This window comes from Megascapheus bottae, chromosome 28 (assembly GCF_031878675.1).
Source record: "Megascapheus bottae isolate mThoBot1 chromosome 28, mThoBot2.hap1, whole genome shotgun sequence".
Taxonomy (NCBI): domain Eukaryota; kingdom Metazoa; phylum Chordata; class Mammalia; order Rodentia; family Geomyidae; genus Megascapheus; species Megascapheus bottae.
Window position 1 is genome coordinate 14149594 of NC_143536.1, and position 21114 is coordinate 14170707.

General features: G+C 41.1%; 1 long non-coding RNA gene across 1 annotated transcript; it reads right to left on the minus strand.

Moving 5' to 3' along the window:
- Positions 1-17725: 17725 nt before the first annotated feature.
- LOC150045249 (uncharacterized) lies at positions 17726-20384 on the minus strand. The gene is made up of 2 exons (XR_016532997.1): positions 18321-20384; positions 17726-18099 (listed from the first exon to the last, which is right to left on the minus strand). It is a non-coding gene; the product is annotated as an uncharacterized LOC150045249 (long non-coding RNA).
- Between the last annotated feature and the right edge of the window lie 730 nt (positions 20385-21114).

Genomic DNA, 21114 nt, shown 5'->3' on the forward strand with positions numbered 1-21114 from the left:
ACTGCACTGTTGGTGGGAGTGCAAACTTATTCAACCATTGTGGAAAGCAGTATGGCAGTTCCTCAAAGACTAAAAATAGAGCTCCCCTATGACCCAGCAATTCCACTACTTGGCATTTACCCAATTATCCAGAAACAAGGACATACTAAATCCACCAGCACAACCATGTTCATTGCAGCACTATTTACCATAGCAAAGATATGGAACCAACCTAGATGTCCTTCAGTTGATGAGTGGATCAACAAGATGTGGTATTTGTACACAATGGAATTCTATGCTGCTGTCAGAAAGAATGACATTGCCCCATTTGTTAGGAAATGGAAAGACTTAGAAAAAATCATATTAAGTGAAGTAAGCCAGACTCAAAGGAACTTAGGCTCAATGGTTTCCCTCATTTGTCATAATCAGTAGGAACCTTGGGCTCTCCTAGCAGAGATTTGCAATAGAGCAAAACCTTGATACAAAAGGCCATATAGTAGGACGCTAAATGAAAGGTTCTCTAGAATATAGAAACATAAGCCATATAAGGAATGATTGTTGTTCTTAAGGTACTATGTTATCTCTCATCTCTTTTGCTGTCCCTTGGTTATCTCATATTGTTACAGTATCTCACTTTGTCACCTGATATATTGGATATATTTGTATTTGGTTATTTCAAATTGGATAGGGAAGGGGGGAAAACAAGATGAGGGATGGGGGTGGGGAGAGGGAAATGGGGACCAAGACATGTGAAAGGGTATCAATGTATGGGAATTAATGCACCATCTATCTGGCAAATACCATGTAACCCTTCTATTAATTACAATAAAAAACATATGAGAAAAAATGTTAAATGAACAGAAAATTCCCTGCCCTTCTATGTTTTTCCCTTCATCTCAACATTTTCAGCACAAATGAGCAACTAAGATGATACATTGAGAATAGAGGTCCCATCACCTAGTTGGAAAACCAGTTGTAAGTATTTCTACTGTACCCTTGTTGTCCAAGCACACTAAGAGAACAAGTTGTCATTTGTCACAACTAATAGTCATTTGTTTCGTGGGAGTTTCCTCTTCTTTTCCCTATTCCTAGAATGGTAGATACGTCAGAACCCTTTCTAAAGTGAGCAGTTGGCCTGTGTGCCTAGGTAGTCATAAAGCCAGTATACCTGATTTGCGAGCACATGTTCAGCTGTGTCAGTTCTGTGAAAAAAATGCTCCCAACATGTTTTCTAGGCTCAAGGAAGCGAAGCTGCAGTTGAGAGCTACTGTAAAGATGAACCTAAGAATGAAGTAGAAGTGAAGATGTCTGGCCTTGCTCATTCTCTAAGGACCAGGAAACACCTTAGAAATTAATTCAGACCAGGCAGGCATGGCAGCTCACACCTGTAATCCTAGCTACTCAGGAGGCTGAGATCTGAGGATTGTGGTTCAAAGCCAGCCCAGGCACTAAAGTCCATGAGACTCTTACCTCCAATTAACCACTAGAAAACCGGAAGTGGTACTGTGGCTCAAGGGGTAGGGTGGTAGTCTTGAGCTGAAGAGCTCAGGGATAGTGCCCAGGCCCAGAGTTCAAGTCCCATGACTGACAAAAAAAATGAGAAAAAAAGAAAAATAAATTAGCTCAAACCATTCAGGGACTAGTTGATGTATGGATGGAAAATTGTAGCCATTACTCTGACATTGAAGGGTTTCAACATTGACAATACATAGGAACAGCGAAAATACTGCAGTATTTTTCATGGCTGAGCAACAAAATTATCGAAGTATGATAAACTGAAATTGCCTGTAGGTCTTGGTAGAATGCAGATTCTTACCTGAGAGATGGAGACTGCCACTATCGCTGCTTTGAAGACCATAGTCAGAGAAGCAAAATTTTGAGCCACTTATTCTCACTGCAGAGAGGAGTGCATAGCTAAATGAAGGGATAGGTTGTATGGAATTAGCACAAAGACAGATAGGGTGCCTACGTCTCCAACCCATCTACTGGTTGTCAGCACAATTTACTCAAGAAAGATGCCTTGAAAGTCTACATGGTTCAACTCTGTACTCCAGATCATAGAAGACACCTCCCCCACCTCACCACTGCAGCAGATCATCCAATGGCTTGGCATTTGCCTATTGTTGGTGTCATTCATAAACAGGCTTGGGTCAGGAACATTCCCACTTAGCCATGCCATCATCTTCATATACCCTGATCTTCACAGCCTGGTGTGTGACATGGGACCCCCTGACCAAATTTGCTATTGAAAAGAAAAAAAAATAAAGCACATATAGCTCAAATAAGTAAATGAGTCATTGACAAATGAATTCAGGCACCAGTTTTATTTATTGAGAATCTGGTGGCTAGAATCCCTCTTGATGGCTGATAATTCTGGAGACCTTGAGTATGGTGTGGAGGAAAGAGAAAATGATGCAGCAGAAATAATATATAATGTGAACTATTAACATTTTGTGGTTGGCTGCACTGTTCTCAATGGTGTTCCATGATCATTCAAATGCCCTGGGATCTATTCTAGCTAAGACAGGTTCAATCATAAAATTTAATGCATATCCTAAAAATTAAGAAAATTGAGGGGGAGGGGTAGGGTTGGGATGCATGGGAGAGAATGACGGAAGTGGTGATATTGATCAAGTCATTGTATTTGTATACTGCTTTGGTGAATGACAACTCCTTTGTACAACTATTTCAAGATAGAAATAGAATTAAACATAAAATGATCTCTTCCCCAATTCTTAGAGAAGATGACATGATAGAGCATTTGGGGTATAAAAAGCCCAATGCCGTTTAGCTGTTTTTCTTAGCTGAAAGGCTATCTCTGTTTATTAAGAAAAGTCCCTGAGACAAGATGACGAAGCTACACTGGAAGAATTAAAGAATGACCCCTTGTTTCAACAGATCTGCAATGAATCCGTGAACTCAATGGCTTCATCCGGCTTTGAATGGATAGAAAGCAAGGGCCATCCTGCTGTTGAAATGTTGGGTTAAACTGTGTTTTATATGTAGCACACTGTATCTAAAGACATATGGATTGTATTTGTCTTAATGGAAGTGCCTCCCGCAGCAGGAACACTTATTATTAATTGTGACATTTTAAAAGCGTTTGCTGCAGAAGTGGTTTCTTCGTCAGTAGGAAATGGTTAGACTCGCCTCAGTTCTGAACACATTTCTGAAGACAGTAGGCTGTAGAAGACCAAGTATTAGGTTTTAAATTTTCTGATGTCCCCTCATTTAATCACATTGTTTCTAGTCAAGAATTGGCTTCCCAGCTTTTACAAGAGCAGTCTAGGGCTTTATGTTATGTAAGTTCGTTTTAATTCATCAGTTGCAAACACAGAATCTAGAAGATTGCATCAGTTGTAGGTATAGGCTCTCCTCACGTCTGCATTGTTTTGTAGGTCTGAAATCATTGCCCCCATGAAGTGCAGACAAGTGAGTCCTCCTTGACATGGATCATATTCAGGTGATAATAAATATTGAGGCTTGAAGCATTAAAGCTACTGTAGAAGGAAAATCTCTGTAGGACTTTCCTCGGGCTTCAGTACCATTCATTCCCACAATGAAGGGCTTACTTAGAAGATGATAGAAAAGCAAATACTAATTTAAGGAAAGTTAAAGCTGCACTAAAAATTTTAAGAGGAAAACAAGTAGCTATATCTGTGACCTTGCATGAATCTGATTTTTAAATGCTGGTTTTAACATGGAGCTAATGTGCATGGGTATATGCACACACACACACACACACACACACACACACACACACACACACACACACCTCTCTAGATGTTGTCATTTAATAGAATGAGCAGAGGCGTGTTGGATAACTGTTCATGTTTCAAGATTTACTATTTACCAGTGGAGAGGATTTTTAGAAGAAAAGGAAAAGCATTTTCTTAGTTTCATCGCAAAGTCTGCATGTACATATTGAAATTTAATTGAAGATTACTTTTGAAATGTTTTCACTATGCTACTCTACAGTAATCAGCTTTTTTTCCTCTTGGATTTGCTAACTGACTCCCTTGTTCCTCCTGAACGTGGTAGTAAAATTTGATTATGGGATCCGTTTAAAAAAAAAAAAGGCAAGAAGGAGGTAACATTAAAAGCCGAGCCAAAGAAAAAACAAAACAAAACAAAAAAACATTTACCACCAAAGGTCTGAAGCCACAAATCTTTATATCTCTGATAAAACAAAGGGGATAATAATAGTACTTGAAAAAGAGGATCGTTTTATTACATGCTTAATTTATTTATTGTGATAAACACATTTGCAAAAGAAGCAAAGCACTCAGGATTTATTTTAAAATGTTTCTCTCTATAGCTCCCATTTTGTTTTATAAGAAATATTTATGAATTTCATGTTGACACAAAGCTACTCGCTAGTAGACAGCTCCATTTAGGTGAGTTTCAAGATCACCTCTAAAGAGAGTTTTTTAATTGACATTAAGTTTTGAAAGCAAACATTAGACCATTTGCTATACTACCTTGAACCTAGCTCTAGCTAAGCTTTTCTTTACCTTAATTCATAAGCTGATCAGATGTCTACAATCAATGAATATTTAATAGATGCGATGAAGGGTTTCATTTAATAAGGTTTCACTGTTGGATAAATTTGAAAGGTAGGGTATTAACATATTTTGATAAATAAATGGTGCTAGGGTTGGCTCAGAGGTTTATTTGTGACTCTGTCCTCGTTCTTGGCATTTGCGTGTGTTCGCTGTTAACTTGATTTAATGCTTTGTTAGATTGTTTCTAGATGCTAGGTATTTCTTCACTGTACATCGCACCAAAGTATGCAGTACCCAAAGGAAACTGTGTGACTTTTCAAAAAATGATGGGAGCCTTTCTATATGAGATACTCTGAAAAGGAGATTTTGAGGCCATTCTAATCCCTTGTTTACATTATTAGCTTCCTACTAATAAAATAATGAAAATCTTTTTTTAATAAAAAATTAGAGACTGGAGGATTTTTACCCTCATGTATAGTATTGCAGCAAACTCTTTGAATTTGGCTGAATTTGTCCAGCAAACTTTCTGGGGTTCATATTATTGCACTAAATTTGTTGAACCTGTGGTAGGCACATCTCTTAGGATAAATGCAACCAGTACAGTCCACAGATTAAACTTTTTAAATGTGTTTCATTATGAAAAAGACAAAAATGTCATCCAAGTGACAGATTAAATTGTCTTATGTAGCAATGTGCATTGATCTCAATGAGATATTTCTATTTCTTATTCTCTTACACGAGAATATTCCAGCAGGAAGAATTAAGTTTAGTTTGCTTCATGCTCACAAATGTGCATGTGTGTTATCGACTTACCTTGTACAGAACTAGGAGTTCCTGTAACCACTTTTTACCCCCCTTGGCTGTATTGAAACTTGTTCCTTGTTAACCAGGTGAACATAGTTATTCACAAGTTATTTACTTTTTTATGTTTACTAATTCTGCTTAGTTGTTGAATACATTCTCTTCTTGGTTTATTTCCATCATTTTGAGGTTTCAAACATTTTGCATACTGTTGATCATGATAAGACTTCATGAAGTAAATAATTTTGCATATAATTGCAATAAGCACTGACTTTTGAACTGAAAAGAAGGAAAGTGCTTTTTGGGGTTTTTTTTGTGCAGTGCATCTGAGGTTTCAAATAATAGTCTTGTACTACAATGTGCTTTACTCTACCATACACGACAGAAACAAGCCCTGTTTCATGTTTTCATTGAGTGCAAAAAGGTCAGACTTCCCCAGAGTTCTGTTGTCTTTTGTACCTGCTGAAATGACAGTAGTTGATATTGCAGTAGCATTTCAGTTCTCTTTTTTTTATTAAAAGTGCTGAAAATTGTTTTTTTAAATGTTTTCAAAGATGATTAAAGACATTTTATATTAAACTGACTGGATGTTACAAAAAAAAAAAAAGAAAAGTCCCTGAGCCTGGGTTTGAAAGAATTACCAGCATGACGACAAGCCCAAAGGCTAGACCTAATGCTAGTTAGCTCTCCAATCTCGGGCTCTTTTCACTCAGCCCAGGAGCAGAGAAGATGCCACTCTCATTCAGGAGCAATGACTCTATTTCTCTTCAGAGTCAAATCTCATTACATATTCATGTTTGTAGAAACAGTCTTGTAAGAAGCGTCTACAAACAAGTCAAACGCTGCACACTCCCTTTTTCTCTGTAAAGAGGATGACATAAAAAAAAATATGTTTGCTTCTGTTTTACTTTCCTGTAATTTTGGTTGCTGAGACAGCCTCGATGTAGTCTAGACTGCCCTCGAAGTTGTCATCCTCTTCAAAAAGTTTCCTCATTGCCAGGATTACAGGTGCCTACTAGTAAGTAAGTTCTGCACTTCAAAATCGTAACCCTCAGCTGGACCAGAGGCCAGTCTAGGCTGGTCACAGTGCCCCCTCCCCCAAATGCACTGACTACTGTCCTATGTCACTTCAATCTCACCCCCACCCCCCAAGCCTCCATTTTGGGATCCTAGAATGAGGCCAGCACCTTAGGGGGGCACAATTCTTCCAGGAAGATTTAACATTCATGCCTATTGATAATTATAAAGGGGCACCAACTCTTTCTGGCTACATCCAGCTGACGAGCGGTGTGGACATCGGGGGTAAAAGGTGGGGACGCCGTCCATCTAGGAGAAGGCAGCGGCAACAGTTCCCTGGTGGTGACCGTGCATATGCATCCTTGGATGAAATGCAAAAGAAGTCTTACGAAGCAAGGGTCTCATCAGCTTCAAGGACGTGAGACAGCTTTACCTTGGCAGGTCCAAGAGAAGAGCAGGCATACCTTGGAGTCATCATCGATATAGAAGGGGCAAGAACAGGAGCCTTTTATATGATTGACAGAAGAAACCACTGTGGCTTGTCCGCTGAGGATTTTTGTTTGATTTTCTTTTGTTTTGGCAGTCATGGGCCTTGAACTCTGGGCCTGGGCACTCTGAGCTCTTCATCTCAAGGCTCCTACCCTACACCCTGAGCCACAGTGCCACTTCCAGTTTTCTAGTGATTCATTGGAGATAAGAGTCTCACATTCTTTCGTGTGCCCAGGCTGGCTTTGAACCTCGATCCTCAGATCTCAGCCTCCTGAGTAGCTAGGATTGCAGGCGTGAGCCATGGCTCCTGGTGTCTGTCCACTGAATGTAATTGCAGTGGGAGCGGTCAGCAGGACCTGATGAGGGTCTGTCCACTTAGGATGTAAACCAGACAGATTAAGGGTCTTGAGGAAGACTTGATCCTCAGGCAAAACTGGGGGAGAAGGAACAGGGTTTTAAGCGGCTGAGGGAGCCTTGGATATGGGACAGCAGAGTAAGATTAGAAAGGAATGTAAAAAAGGAAGTTATCTATCCTCCGTGGGTAGTCGCAGAGCAAGTAAGAAGGCCATCTACATCCACCAGTGAGATCTGGGAGGGAAAAGACAGGCTGCAATGCTCAGGTAACACTGAATAACTGGCTCCCACATCCAAAAGAAAGGATACAAGTAGCTTGCCTGCAACCTGGAGACATACTCTGGGCTCCTCCCTTGTGGTTGGGGGGATCCAGCGGCCCTGGGCACCATCACACTTCTGTTGCCAAGCTGAGTATCTTGGCTAAGTTGGGCTCCTCCCCATGTGTGGGGGGCATGGGAGGGACTGGCCCACCTTGCAGAGATGAGGAGGGATAGTCCACTCCCCAGTGTCCCAGCTGTCCACACTTTGGCAAGGGTCTAGAAGCTCTTGCCGGGGGGCCTTCCTTGCCACACGTAAAGCATGGTCTGGGTGGCGTGCGTTGGGTGCCCAAAGGGCAGCAGCCAGGAGCTGGCAATTTTTCCTATTATGGGCAGCCTTCTCAGCTTTTTTTCTTTTTCTCCTAGTTGTTAAAAACCTTAAAGGCCGTGCTCACCAGATCTCCTTGGGGGGCTTGAGGACCATCCTCAGCCTTTTTCAACCTTTTTATTTTTAATATCAGGAAGTGATTGGGAGATAAAAGGGATATCAAGGACTTGTTGACTTCCGTTGACTCCAGGTCCTGCTCAGTCTAAGGCTGGAGTGCCACTGTGAGGTGATCAAGAAATTTGACCAAGTTTTCAGAGGGTCTCTGGGTAATTTCTTTTAGTTTATCATCGTTGGCCGCATGGTGGGCTGCCTTCCGGAGGCCAACAACCAGATAAGTTACCGTCCACTTTCTGCTAACCCTTCCAGGAGCATTATTTTGGTCATCGCAATTGGGCTGTTCCCTGGGCACAGACATTGCCCCTACTGGGAAGACATTGTTATGATGAGCCTGCAACCCACACCTTTTCCTTTTCCTCAGAGGTAAGGGTAGAGGACAGGACTGGATAGAAGTCAGGTCAAGTGAGTTCATAAGTTTGAACAAGGTATTTCAACTCTTTGGTATAATTATTAGAGTCTTTGGGAGTATGATTCCTGTTGCTTCTTAAGCTCGGAAAGTTCAGCCATTGAAAAGAGGCCATGCACATGAATAACTCCCTCTGCCCCGCCACCCCTGGCAGAGGAAATAAAGGGCATGGTGGCTGCTGGGAGCCACCAGTACAGGATTGGGATCTGGTGTGAGCTTCAGGGTAAAAAGGAGATGAAGGGGGAGGAGAAGGCACAGAAGGTTCAGTGTGGGTGGAAGAGCAGAGTCTACAATGTTGAATAGTAGATCAGACACTTCAGGTTCAGCAAGAGGCGGTGATTTGGCAGGGACAGGCTGCCCCTGTGCCAGGAGGATAGGGAAAGTTGGGCAGGACTGGCAGAGAGAAGGGCAAGCATGAAGAGCAAAGAAAGCCTGATCATCTAGAACCTCTGGCCACTTATCATTGTGTTGGCAGAAACTGTCTAAATTCCTGAGAATATTATGATTGAAACTTCCATTTTGGGGCCGTTACGACCAGTTGTCTAGCCTATGCTTTGGCCAGACTAGATTGCAATAAAAGATGAGCTGTTTTGGCTTTATGGAATCCTTGAGTAATAAGAAACACTCAGACGCAGTAAGGAAGTCTGGTGAGAAGGTGGGGGTGGGGGGTCAGTGAGCAGGGAGGGGCAGAGTCAGTGAGGATCTAAAGGGCGGAGTGAGTGAGGACATGTGAGTGTGATGTGTGGGAAGGACGGGGGCTGTCAAGGTAGCAGAGAAAACGAGGGTGTCATGTAGGCCATGGAGAGGGTCAGGAGGGGACTGGAATAGTGCAAAGCAAGAAGTTGGAAGGGACGGTGTGTAGACTGCAGGAGTTAGGGTGGGGCTGGAGGCTAGGGTGGGGGAGGAAGGTGAAAAGGGTGGGGGCATCTGAGGGAGGGGGATATCACACAAAATAGGTGATAGAAAAGTAGGGGTGGAGGTAAGGCGTGGATGGGATAAAGAGGACAGGGTCTCTGGGATGGGGTATAAGTGTAGCTTGGGCCTACCCCGGGGCTTGTGTCCCCCCTGATTCTTCATAATATGAGCCACGCCCAGGGCAGACCACGCTCCCTCCACTGCGAACAGCTTTCGCTCACCCTGACTTGAAGCAACCCAGCTGCATTCTCTTCGTTTACCCTCCCTCCATGCTTGCCTCCACTTCCCTTTGGATTGGGTTTTCCAAGTCTTGATCTACTTTACTTCTACCACTTCTGCCAATTTGGTGGATTCCAACTTCTGCTTCCCCTAAATTCAAGTCTTCTGCCATGTTTTTGCTTCTTTAACCAGCAAAAAAATATCTGTTGGAAAAAAAAATTGACTGGATATAGAGGGACACAGGCACCCTGGTTACACTTCCTGTCCTGATTACCAGGGGAATTTTGCACTTGGGACCGGCAGCAGTTCTGGGATGGTCTGGCACTATCTTCTCAATCACTTTTGAGGGTGAGGGAGGCAAGTCAGTCTTCTGGAGAGACAAGGATGATCCTTCTCTGGTGAAAAGGGGAAGGGAGAATTATCAGCAATGTGGGAGACAAATTCAAGGACATTCACTCATGGGCCCTGGAACTCGTTGTCATTTGGATTTAGCTTCCTTGCTGGGGTCTGGAAAGTACTTTGCTTCTGCAATCTGTGTTTCACTCTAAGGGGAACAATAGTAAATGGAAAGAGCGCTGGGATTGTACCCATGCCCAGTAGCCAGCAGTAGATATCACAGTGTCATGCCAGGGTTTTCCCTCTTTCTGATGGATAGGTACAGGCAGGCTCTTGCATGAGGAGACACTTTCTCATTCTAGAAACACCGATCATCTTTCTAGTGGAGACTTTCATATTGTCAGCCCAAAATGTGATTGCTTTTTCTTTTACCAGTCGTGGGGCTTGAACCCAGTGCCTGAGCACTGTCCGTGAAGAATGAAGAATTTAACCTGGGTCTTCGTGCATGCTAGGCAAGCACTCTACCACTAGGCCAAACGCCCGTTCTGTGATTGCTTTTAATTTTCCATTTTTATATAGAGGTTCTCTTCTGTCTCTCCTTTCAGATATACACTCCTATTCTTTTTGTGAACGAATAGCCCTCTTCTGCCAGTGAGAGCTAAGTGGCTCGCAAGTTTGCTTCTCTGACTATGGTCTTCAACTCAGCAATAGTGGCAGTCCTGGTTTTCAGGTAAGAATCTGCATTCTAGAGAGACCCACAGACATTTTCAGTTCACCATACTTGAGCATACTTAACCGTGAGAAAGACTTCAGTATGTTTTTGTCTCTTTTTATCTTCTTATTAAATTTTATTGGCAGGGTGAGGTATGGAGGGATTACAGTTATATTTGTAAGGTAGAGAGCACATTACTTCTCAAACTTTGTTTCCCCTTTCCATGTTTTTCACCCACTATCCCTTCCCCCACCCCCTCCCAAGTTATAAAGTTTATTTCCAACATATTGTCTTGTGAATACCGCCATTACTTTGATTCACCCTTTGTCCTTTGTCTCATCATCTTGGTTTTCCCCTTCTCTTCCCTAATTCAAGTAAACAAATAAATGCATATACAAGACATCAGTGACCAAAGTCAGATACAGTAACATGAGATAAACTACAAGGACAGAAAAAAAAAGAGAAAAGAAATAACTTCAGATAGTACATTAAAAACAACAGCCACAAAGATAAATCTTGGTTTCCATTTCCTGGAGTTCATTTCCCTTAGCATCATCCTATATGGTCATTTGTACACAGCTATTGAGCTATTGTGATCCTCTGATAGGAGAATCCTAGATGTATACTAGTTATTACAAATGAGGGAACCATGGAGCCTGTGTTTCTTTGGGTCTGGCTTGCTTCACATTTCCAAGTCTTTCCATTTCCTTATGAGTGGGGCAATGTCATCCTTTCTGATGGAAGCATAGAATTCCATTGTGTAAGGCCTGGTGCCGTAGGTCATGCCTGTAATTCTAGCTACTCAGGATGCTGAGATCTAAGGATCATGGTTCAAAGCCAGCACGGGCAATAATGACCATGAAACTCTTATCTCCAATTAAACTCGAGAGAAGGGGAAGTGGGGCTGCTGCTGGAGGGGTAGGACAGTAGTCTTGAGCTGAAGAACCTGGGACAGTGTCCAGGCCCAGTGAGAGTTTAAGCCCCATAACCTACCAAAAAAAAAATTCCATTGTGTATAAATACTATACCTTCTTGATCCCTTCATCTACTGAGTGGCATCTGGATTAGTCCCATATCTTAGCTATGAAAAATAATACTGTAATGAACATAGTTGTGCTGACAGTTTAGTATGACCTTGTTTGTGGACATTTGGGTAAATGCTCAGGAGTGGGATTGCTTAGTCATAGGGGAGCTCTAGCTTTAGTCTTTTGAGGAACTACCACACTGCTTGACTGGTTGAACAAGTTTACACTCCCACCAACAATGTAATAGCATTCCCTTATGTCCACATCCCCACCAGAATCTGTTGTTATTGGATTTCTTGATCATGGCCATATTAACTGGGATGAGGTAGAATCTTAAAGTTGTTTAGATTTGCATTTCTTTCATAGCCAGATATGTGGAGCATTTCTTCATGTGTCTATTGGCCATTCTTATTTCCTCTTCAGAGAAGTCTCTATGTCTTTTGCCCACCTTTTAATGGGATGGTTGTTTCTTTGAGGATTTGTATTTGAGAGATTTAATTTTTTGAGCTGTAGGTATATTTTAGATATACCTACATGTCTTATGGCCAGTGAAGATCTTCTCCCACTCTGTGGGCTCTTTATCTTGCTAGCTATGTCCTTTGCCACCCAGGAGCTCTACCATTTGTCTAACCTTTCTTTGATTTCTTGTGCTTCTGGGCCTTTATTAAGAAAGTTTTGATCTGTGCCTATTCCTTCCTATAAATTTTTCAGGGTATCTGCTTTTACTGTAATGTCTTTGATCAATTTGGAGTTGATTCTGGTGCAGGGGGACATATAGGGATTTGGAAACTAAATAACAAAATCCAGCTCTTAAAGTCCAGTCTTCTAAAGGAGCTTGCTTTTAGTCAAGTAAGAATCCAGGAGAGAGAGAGAGAGAAAGATTTGGGGGAGAGGAGAGGAGAAGAAAGAAGAGGAGAGGAGAGGAGAGAAGAGGAGAGGAGAAGAGAGGAGAGGAGAAGATGTGGGCATTTGGGAGGAAGGAAAAGATCTTGAAAGTGAGACACAGCTAGTAGAAATTTAGTTCCATTTCTGAAAGAGAAGGGAAGATTTGGACTTGATCACTGAAGCCAAGCATGCGTGTTGGTGTTCATAAATGATTTAACAGTTATAAACTCTTATTTACACTGGAAAACTAAAACTTCTCAGACTTCTCATTTCTTTCCTACCCCTCTCCTTTCCTTTCTATTCTTGACCCACATCCACACCAACTAAGGATCCCGAATAATCCCAAGCAACAGTGTTATTTTATTGACAGCCAATCTGTGTTTTCCTCATTGCCTGCAGGACCTCAATCAATTCTCTTTCTCAGTGTGAAACAAATGAAGAAACAACAACAACAACAAAAAAACAAGAAGTAAGATGGCCTGTCTTGTTGTGATCTATGGCGTTGCTTTTTTTATAATCTAGTTTTTTCCTGAGAATTATATCACAAAAATATGCATGGTATACGTGGTATAAATATGAATACCACATGTGATTATAGACCACAATAAACATTACAAAATACATCACAATGACCCTTGTCTAGGATATCATTTTTTTTCCTTTTCAATAAAAATTCTGTATTTGCAAAAACAAAAAAAAGTGAAAGTCGTATATTCATTGGTAGCAATCCTTTTACTGTTAACTTTTGGTTTCTCCTGACTTGATTAATTTCTCATCTGCTTTCTGATGTTCTCATAGGGACAGAGACAGTGACTCTCACAATTATTCCTTTTCTGCTATTATAAGGGATGCAGGAAGGCATGGAAATGACAAGAATGGTGTAAGCCATATGCAAGTGATTGATTCGAATGGTGAGAAGGGTAGAAGTGCCTTGTCTCTTCTTGTGGACAGCCAGTGCGATCCCAGATTTCTTCACAATATCTGTTTGTGCAAATTAGGGAGAGAGATTACATGATATGGGAGAAAACCCCATGAATCCCAGGCTTGATTTACATTTACATAAAACTTCCTGAGGCAATGCCGGACCTGGATAAATAAACTTTTATCTTTGTGAGGTCTTACATTTGAAAGTTTTCATCATCATTCACATGGTCACACTCAGAAGCAAAGCCTCCAAAATATGAACCTTTGGGCCAAACCACATCCAAACAACACAAAGCACACAACAATCTAGTCTGATGCAAAAGGAATAACTGAGGTCCTCGTTCTAATAAATTTCTCAGCAATATTTACATGTCCAAAGCCTGGAATGTGAGACCATATGATTCCACTAGGGAGGAGGAAGACCCTGTAGGAAGGAGGCCTCTGGAGTCTAGACTCAATGTTAAATTTTCCTGAGAGGTAGAAGTTATGTGCTGGTTTTGGAGAGCAAAGCAGAGAGTAGAAGTTACAAGCCCAAGGAATATGTGCTTTCTTCATGCTTTGGTAATGTAGGAATGGATCAAGAAGATGTGGTATTTATCCACAATAGAATTCTATGCTGCCATGAGAAAGAATGACATCATCCCATTCATAAGGAAATGGAAAGACTTGGAAAAAAATCATATTAAGTAAGCCAGACCCAAAGGAACATAGGCTGCATGGTTTCCCTCATTTGTAATAATTAGTCCACATCTAAGACTCTCCTAGCAGAGGATCACAATAGTGTTGGTTGGCCTCATTGCACACAATAACTGCCCACTTTGGACCTGCCATCTATCCATCCATTTTGTTGACAGGATTCAGTCTGTTCACCAGTAGTGGTCATGGAAGGAATATTACTCAGCTCCTACATGGCTAGGGAATCAAGGCCTTTACACCAAAAACTAGCACCTTTGTATCAAATCCACACTCACCCTATCTCCTCTTGTGGGTCTTCAACGCTTGTTCTGTGTCTCTAGGGCACACAGGGTTTCATTCTAAATGGGATAAACTTTTCATTCTCATGTATATCATTGCTCATCAGAATTTGGAAGGATCCACTTTAAACCCCAGATTTTACTACACTATTACATGCTAGTATATGACTTACTAGAATATGGCTTGCTTTTCATCATTTCCAGTCATGGGAACTGTCTCTTAAAGAAACAATTTAAAACCACTAGCTTGTTGCCATCGGAAACTATGATGTTATGGTTTTTATTATTTGCTTGTGCCTTTGCTTTGGTATCTTTCACTTTCCTCATACTTCAACTGCTTGTCCACCCAATCTTCAAATTTTGGATTTCATTTGAAACGTTCAACTACCCTGTTTAGTTTCTTTGGAAATGCTGACTTCTTTTCTTTCATGTAAGTCTCAACTCTTCACTGAGCTTATCTTACTTTCCCTACTGAACCTAGTTCAGTGTTTTCTTTGTCTTTGCACATGTCTGTCTCTCTAGTTCTGAGTCTGTCATTCGGTTTAATTTTGTCTGGAACACTACATCATTATCTGTATGATATTTTCCTTATCTGTTTATTTAATTATCTTTAAGTAATTGTACAAAGGAGATGGCATTCAACAAGGCAGTTTATAAATACAATGTTGCCCTTTGAACCTTCTCACCCCGCTTTACTCACTTTTCTTAATTTGGAGGGTATACACTTGTTTTGTTTTACTAAATTCTGACTACTTTTTCCCCTCCTTTCTTCATTCTACTTTTCTCTTGATTTGACTCTAATATTTTAAAATACCTATTTCCTGGGATTTATTTTGTTGACCTTTGATTCTGTCTTTCTCAGGAATTACATTACAGTACATTCCCTGAAAATTCATGTCTTAGTAGTATTATTCTGTACTGTTTTATGGTTTCTCTGTAGTACCTTTGAATGGGAATGACATAGTTGTTGTTTTTTCTGTTCCTCTTTAGAAGTAAAATTTATCTTCTGGCCATCCTTAAGGGTGCTTTTGTCCTATATCCGTTTATTTCTGTTTCCTTAGGAAACTTTCATTTCAGGTGTATACTGAAATGCCAGACCTTCCCATTTATTATGTTAATATGGCCATAATACACAATAGATGTTTGTAGACTGGACTGGACCTGCCCTGCTTGGTCCTCACAGTGTCTTTTCTTCTCTATCTGCAGATGGATGCCATTGTCTAAAAACTGTATGTATGCTCAACTCACTCCCAGGCTTAGGAAATACTTAACTGTTGAGAAAGTTTGGACTACAGGGAAGAAATCTGAACGTGTCATTTTGGCCCTGGAAGCAGTTGTATTATTTTGGTGGAGTGTGGCTGTGTGAATGAAGATTGTCTGTAACTGTGCCTATGGGAACTCACTATCTGTGAAAGTGTCTCTTAGTCCCCAAAACATTTCAGAACCTTTATACTGCAATGCCCATGTAAATTTGGAAAATTGAGCCATTACGAATGGACACTGCACATAATGAATTCATGAAGTCCTCCCCAGGTTAAAACTAATGGTTAAATAGGATTTCACTCTAGGGTAATGGGTGAAAGGGTATCAATGTATGTGAATTAATGCACCTTCTATCTGGCAAATATCATGTAACCCTTTTACTAATTACAATAAAAAAATAAATTAAAAAAATAGGATTTCACTCCTAATATGATCATGACCCGGAGACACATGGTTCACAGCTTGATATTGAAAACCACCAGGGAAGCCAGGCCTGGGCCCAGTGTTGATCTTCTGAGTTACTATTCTCCATAACCTATTTTGTCATGGGATACACAGTAACCACGTCAGGGTGTTCTGCCTACCTGTGCTCACAGAGAGGTGAGCTGCAGTGATCACATTTCAGGTGGTTACAGTGGTCATATTCTCATGGTACAAATAAGAACAGAATTTTCTGATCGTTAACCTCACACTTACAGAGTGTGATTAGGATAATCTCCCAGGTGTGAGTGCGATGAGGCACGGACGAGAGCAGTGCAGATGAGTATGTAGCAGTGACAGTGGCCTTTTCAGCACTTGCTCATAGCTAGCATCATGGAATTATTTAATTGTATCTATAGTGTGATTTTCAGAAGCATTGCAAACACTCAAATTCAATAGCATATGAGGATTAGGTATGGTTATAAAGAACACAGAGTGCCACTTAAATGCAATCCTGGGACACAGCCCAGTTGGACTCAATCTCCAGGACAGACAAGCATCTATTTCTTCCTCTTGTCAGAAATGTCTACTCTTGGAGTATATTGTGAGCTGGGGCCACTGGCTCTATTGACACTAACACATTTTGTCTACAAAAATCAAGTCGGGGAAGAAACCAAATCATATGTTGAAGATTTGCAGATGATAGCATTTCAGTGTTGTCCGATCATCTCCGTTACACAATTATCTGGATAATGTGAAGCTACGGAGAATAGCCTAAAATTAAAACCAGCATGAGAACAATGGTTAATTTTAACCCTGTATAGATTATGTAAGACCAGGAGTGTTTGCTTAGCATGCACAAAGACCCAGGTTGAATTCCATGGTACCACATCCATAGAAAAAGCTGGAAGTGGTGCTGTGGCCCAAGTGGTAGAGTGCTAGCATTGAGAAAGCCCAAGGATAGTGCCTAGGCCCTGAGTTCAAGCCCTAGGACTGCTCCCCCACCCAAAAAAAAAAGAGAAGTAAAAGAGAAGATTATGTATGAAAGTGAATGTGTGAGAGTAATTTTTTCTTGGGAGAAAAAGATCTTGTAAGGGATCAACAAGATAATGGAAATCTAGCTCACCTTCTGAAAGGAAAGAAGAGGAGTTAGATCTAGTCAGTAAAACCCAGCATGGACGTTAGTGCTCACACACCTTTTAAACACTCACACACTGAATAGGTTTCCTTTAGCTGGAAAGATAGAAGTTACTTGATGCTTCTCATTTCTTTTCTACTTCCCTCCTTTCCTTATATTCTTATCTCATGTCCACACTAATGAATGATCCTAAGTAATTGCAAGCGACACTGTCATTTTACTGACCATCCATCTGTGTCATCTTCCTGGTTTCCTCTGAGACTACGCAGGAATCTGTTCCTCAAGCCAGGACAAATGAGGAGGATCTGAAAGCTGAAGTAAACAGCAGTGTCTTTGTGTGAAATTCAAGTATTGCTTTACTTTTTGTTGTCAAATAGATTCCAATATGGTCATGTAAACATGTGTTTGATAAATGACATCCATTTTTCCTAAAGGGACTATAAATAGACATATTTTTCCAGCTGAGATCTGATTGTGGACAACATTAAAAATTTCACAGTGCAATTGTGACTCAGGTTATAAATACCTATCTTGGAATGAAAAAAAAACTGAGGAGAGACTGGAGGGAACCTGCTCAGTAATGACAAGATTTAACACAATCAACTTTACACACATTTTTAATCCTTAAACATGTACAATTGTCAAAGAATGCAAAAATGACTAATGCCAAGCATAGATGCACAGAACACAAGACTACCTCATTTTCACAGTTCCTTCTCTCATTACAGGTGGATAAAGGAGGTAGTGGAAATGACGCTGAGAATGGACTAAGTCACAAGCAATTGGCTGCCCTGCATGGTGAGTAGAGTAGAAAATTTTTGTCTCTTTTTATGGGCTGTGAGCCTGAAGGTAAATTCCTTTGCAATATGTATTTGTACATATCAAGGAGACAGATAACTTGGTAGAAGAGAAATCACCAGGGATTCAGAGGCTTGCTGCTTTTAGAATGCATATACTCCAGAGTGTGATCAGGGTCTAAGAAAAAAAACCAACATTAATCACTTCTTAGGTTGGTGACCCCCAACTGATCTAGATTTTTTTTGTGTGGAAAACTACCTCTGAAAGGTTTCATTATCTCTAAACATTTGGCACGCTAATCATCAAGCCTCCAGAATATGAACTTTCAGACCAAACCATATTCAAATATTTCAGAGAACATAGTATAATCTAGCCTAAAAAAGAAAGAAGTAAGGTACCCTATCCAATAAATTTCTTGACACTGTTCCTTGTAATATGAGATGATAGGATTCAACAAATGAGGAGGAAGATTCTGCAGGTTAAGAAATCCTCTGGAGCTGGGACCCAACGGTAAAGATTCCTGGGAGGTACAGGTCATGCTTCAGCTCTGCAGACAAAAGGAGTAGAGAATACAAAGAACAAGAAATATGTATGACCTTTGAAATTAGTGACATAGGAGTAAATTTGGGATAATCAAAGGCATGGAATCTTGCAGTCTTATTTTCTTTGCTATTTAAAAATGATATTCTCCATGCGTTTTGTTTTTCCTGATTCTGCATCTGGAAAATATCACAGCCTTGGAGTTCACTGATTGATGTGTCTTGGGATAGATTCACAATGGAAGGAGTCTGTTGGCACAGGCTTGGCTCTCAGGTGCTAGGTGAATGTAGACAGTTGTTCTTACCTCGTCAGGAGGTGAATGAGAAGTTAATCCCAGTCTTCTTCCTTTCTAGCTCTTACAGCATCCCTTTCCATTCTGCCTCTTTGTCCAGTTGTGACTGATCACTGACCAGGAAGGAGATAGAAAATATTCCTTTGGGCTTCCTGCACACTTCTGTAGCCTTCGGGTGGAAGAAGTGACTGAAGCTGACTGAAGCCAGGAGCTCAGACGTGAGGCAAAAATCTCCATGATTCCAGGGAAATAGGAGGACATTAATCATTTGGACTTTACCTCTCTTCATTGCTCAGATGATGCTGTCACTGTCACAGCTGAGGTGTATGGAGAACCCTCTTCCAATGATTCAAGGCACGGGGAGGATGTGAGTCACATCCTTTCTCTGACTCTTTTGTATCCTATTTTGTATCTGGCAACTACTCTTTTAGAACTCTCTTATCTGATTACTCAGTTTTCCTTTAAGTTTTTCGTTTTCATTAAGCATTTGACGTTCTGAATTTTCACTGTTTAATAATCGTATCTATGCTTATGGTGTCTTCAACCAATTTCACCCCCTTTGTGAGATTTGCCTTTGGTTTCCTTTGTCTCTCTTTGGCACTGGAGATTGGACCCAAACCCATGTGCACACAACTGTCCACACTGGGATACACCATCCACTGTTGTGCTTTGAGTTGCAAGTTATAGGCCAGAATTTGTGGTGGTATTGAGGAAATACTTCTTATACTCAGAAAAAAGCGGCCCCAGGAACGATTCACGTCTAACCAGCCCATCTGAGGGTGGACATGTGTTTAGTGTAGGCAGGGCAGTGGTGTTTCTCCATTCTGGGTCAGGAGCTCTCACTCTCCTCAGCAGGCCAGCTGAGAGGGGATCACACTCTGTTCCTCCAAGTCCAGTTCACCATCAGAGCAATAGCTGCTAAAGCTGCTCATGAGTGACCCAGGGGGATTTTCTGCTGGCAAAGATTAGGAACAGTGTCCACAGACTGCACTTAGGGTTCAGTCCACAAGCCTTGGTGCTTCCAGAGCTAAGTCAGGAATTACCTGGGCTCAAGTTCATTTCCCAAAGCTGATGAAGTTCTGACCCTCCACATACTCAAGCTACCCAATATTCCATTCTCTCTGTGTCCCTACTTGGAACCCCTTTGTGTGTATTCCTGAAGTGAACTTTGAGGAGAGAGAGACAAATTCTTCAACCTGGAGTTGCCATCCTGCTAGTCCTACACCCAGTATAAATAATTCCGATTTTAAATTCTTTAAGCTTGCTTTAAAAATTCCTGCTTCTAAAAGCCATATAATGGGTAATTGTTGTCCTTAATGCACTATGTTACCTCTCATCTCTTTTGCTGTCCCTTGGTTATCTCATATTCTTACAGTATTTCACCTTCTTATCTGATATATTGTATATATGCGTATTTGGTTATTTGAAATCGGATAGGGAAGGGGGGAAAACAAGATGAGGGGCGGGGGTGGTGGGAGGGAAATGGGGACCAAGACATGAGAAAGGGTATCAATGTTTGTGAAGTAATGCACACTCTATCTGGTGAATATAATATAACCCTTCTATCAATTACAATTATGAAAAATATTTTTTTAAAAAACAGAATAAAAATTTTAAATGCCCATTTCTCTCTCTCCTTCCCTCCCTCTCTCCCTCCCTCCCTCCCTCCCTTTCTTCTCTCCCTCTCTCTCATTCAGTTGTGAGGCTTGAACTCTGGGCCTGAGTGCTGTCTCTGAGCTCTTCAGCTCAAGGCTAGTACTCTACCACCTTATAAGCCACAGCACCACTTACAGTTTTCTTGTGGTTAATTAAAATACGAGTTTCATGAACTTCTGTGCCCTGGCTGTCTTTGAACCATGATCCTCAGATCTCAGCCTTTTGTGTAGCTAGGATTACAGGCGTGAGCCACAAGCCCAGTTTGCTTGTTCTCTTTTTACTGATGCAAATATGTTCGTGTATTTTATGATAACCTGTATTTCCTCACTGTGTATTTTAATTCAGTTCTTTTTTTCTAATACACAACTGGGTTAGGACAAACACCTGTACTTTATTGATATCCAGTCACCCTAGTAACCTCCCCCATTACCATTCTCTCCCACATCTCTCATGTTGACTCTATTAAAGGCAGTTACTACCCACTTAGTACTTGCCATTGGTTTGTCGCTCTGATCTTTTCTAGGTATTTTGTGGACAGAATTCTGTTTGTTGCACTGGAAGGGATCACATGAGTAAAATGGCCTAGCTCGGGCTTGGATACCAAGCCAGCTCGGCTGGTTCCTCACTTATGACTCTTATGTCTTCCCTTGTGGATCTTCAGTGCTCTGTGTCCCCTTTAGCTCACATGTTTCTTTCTGGATCTC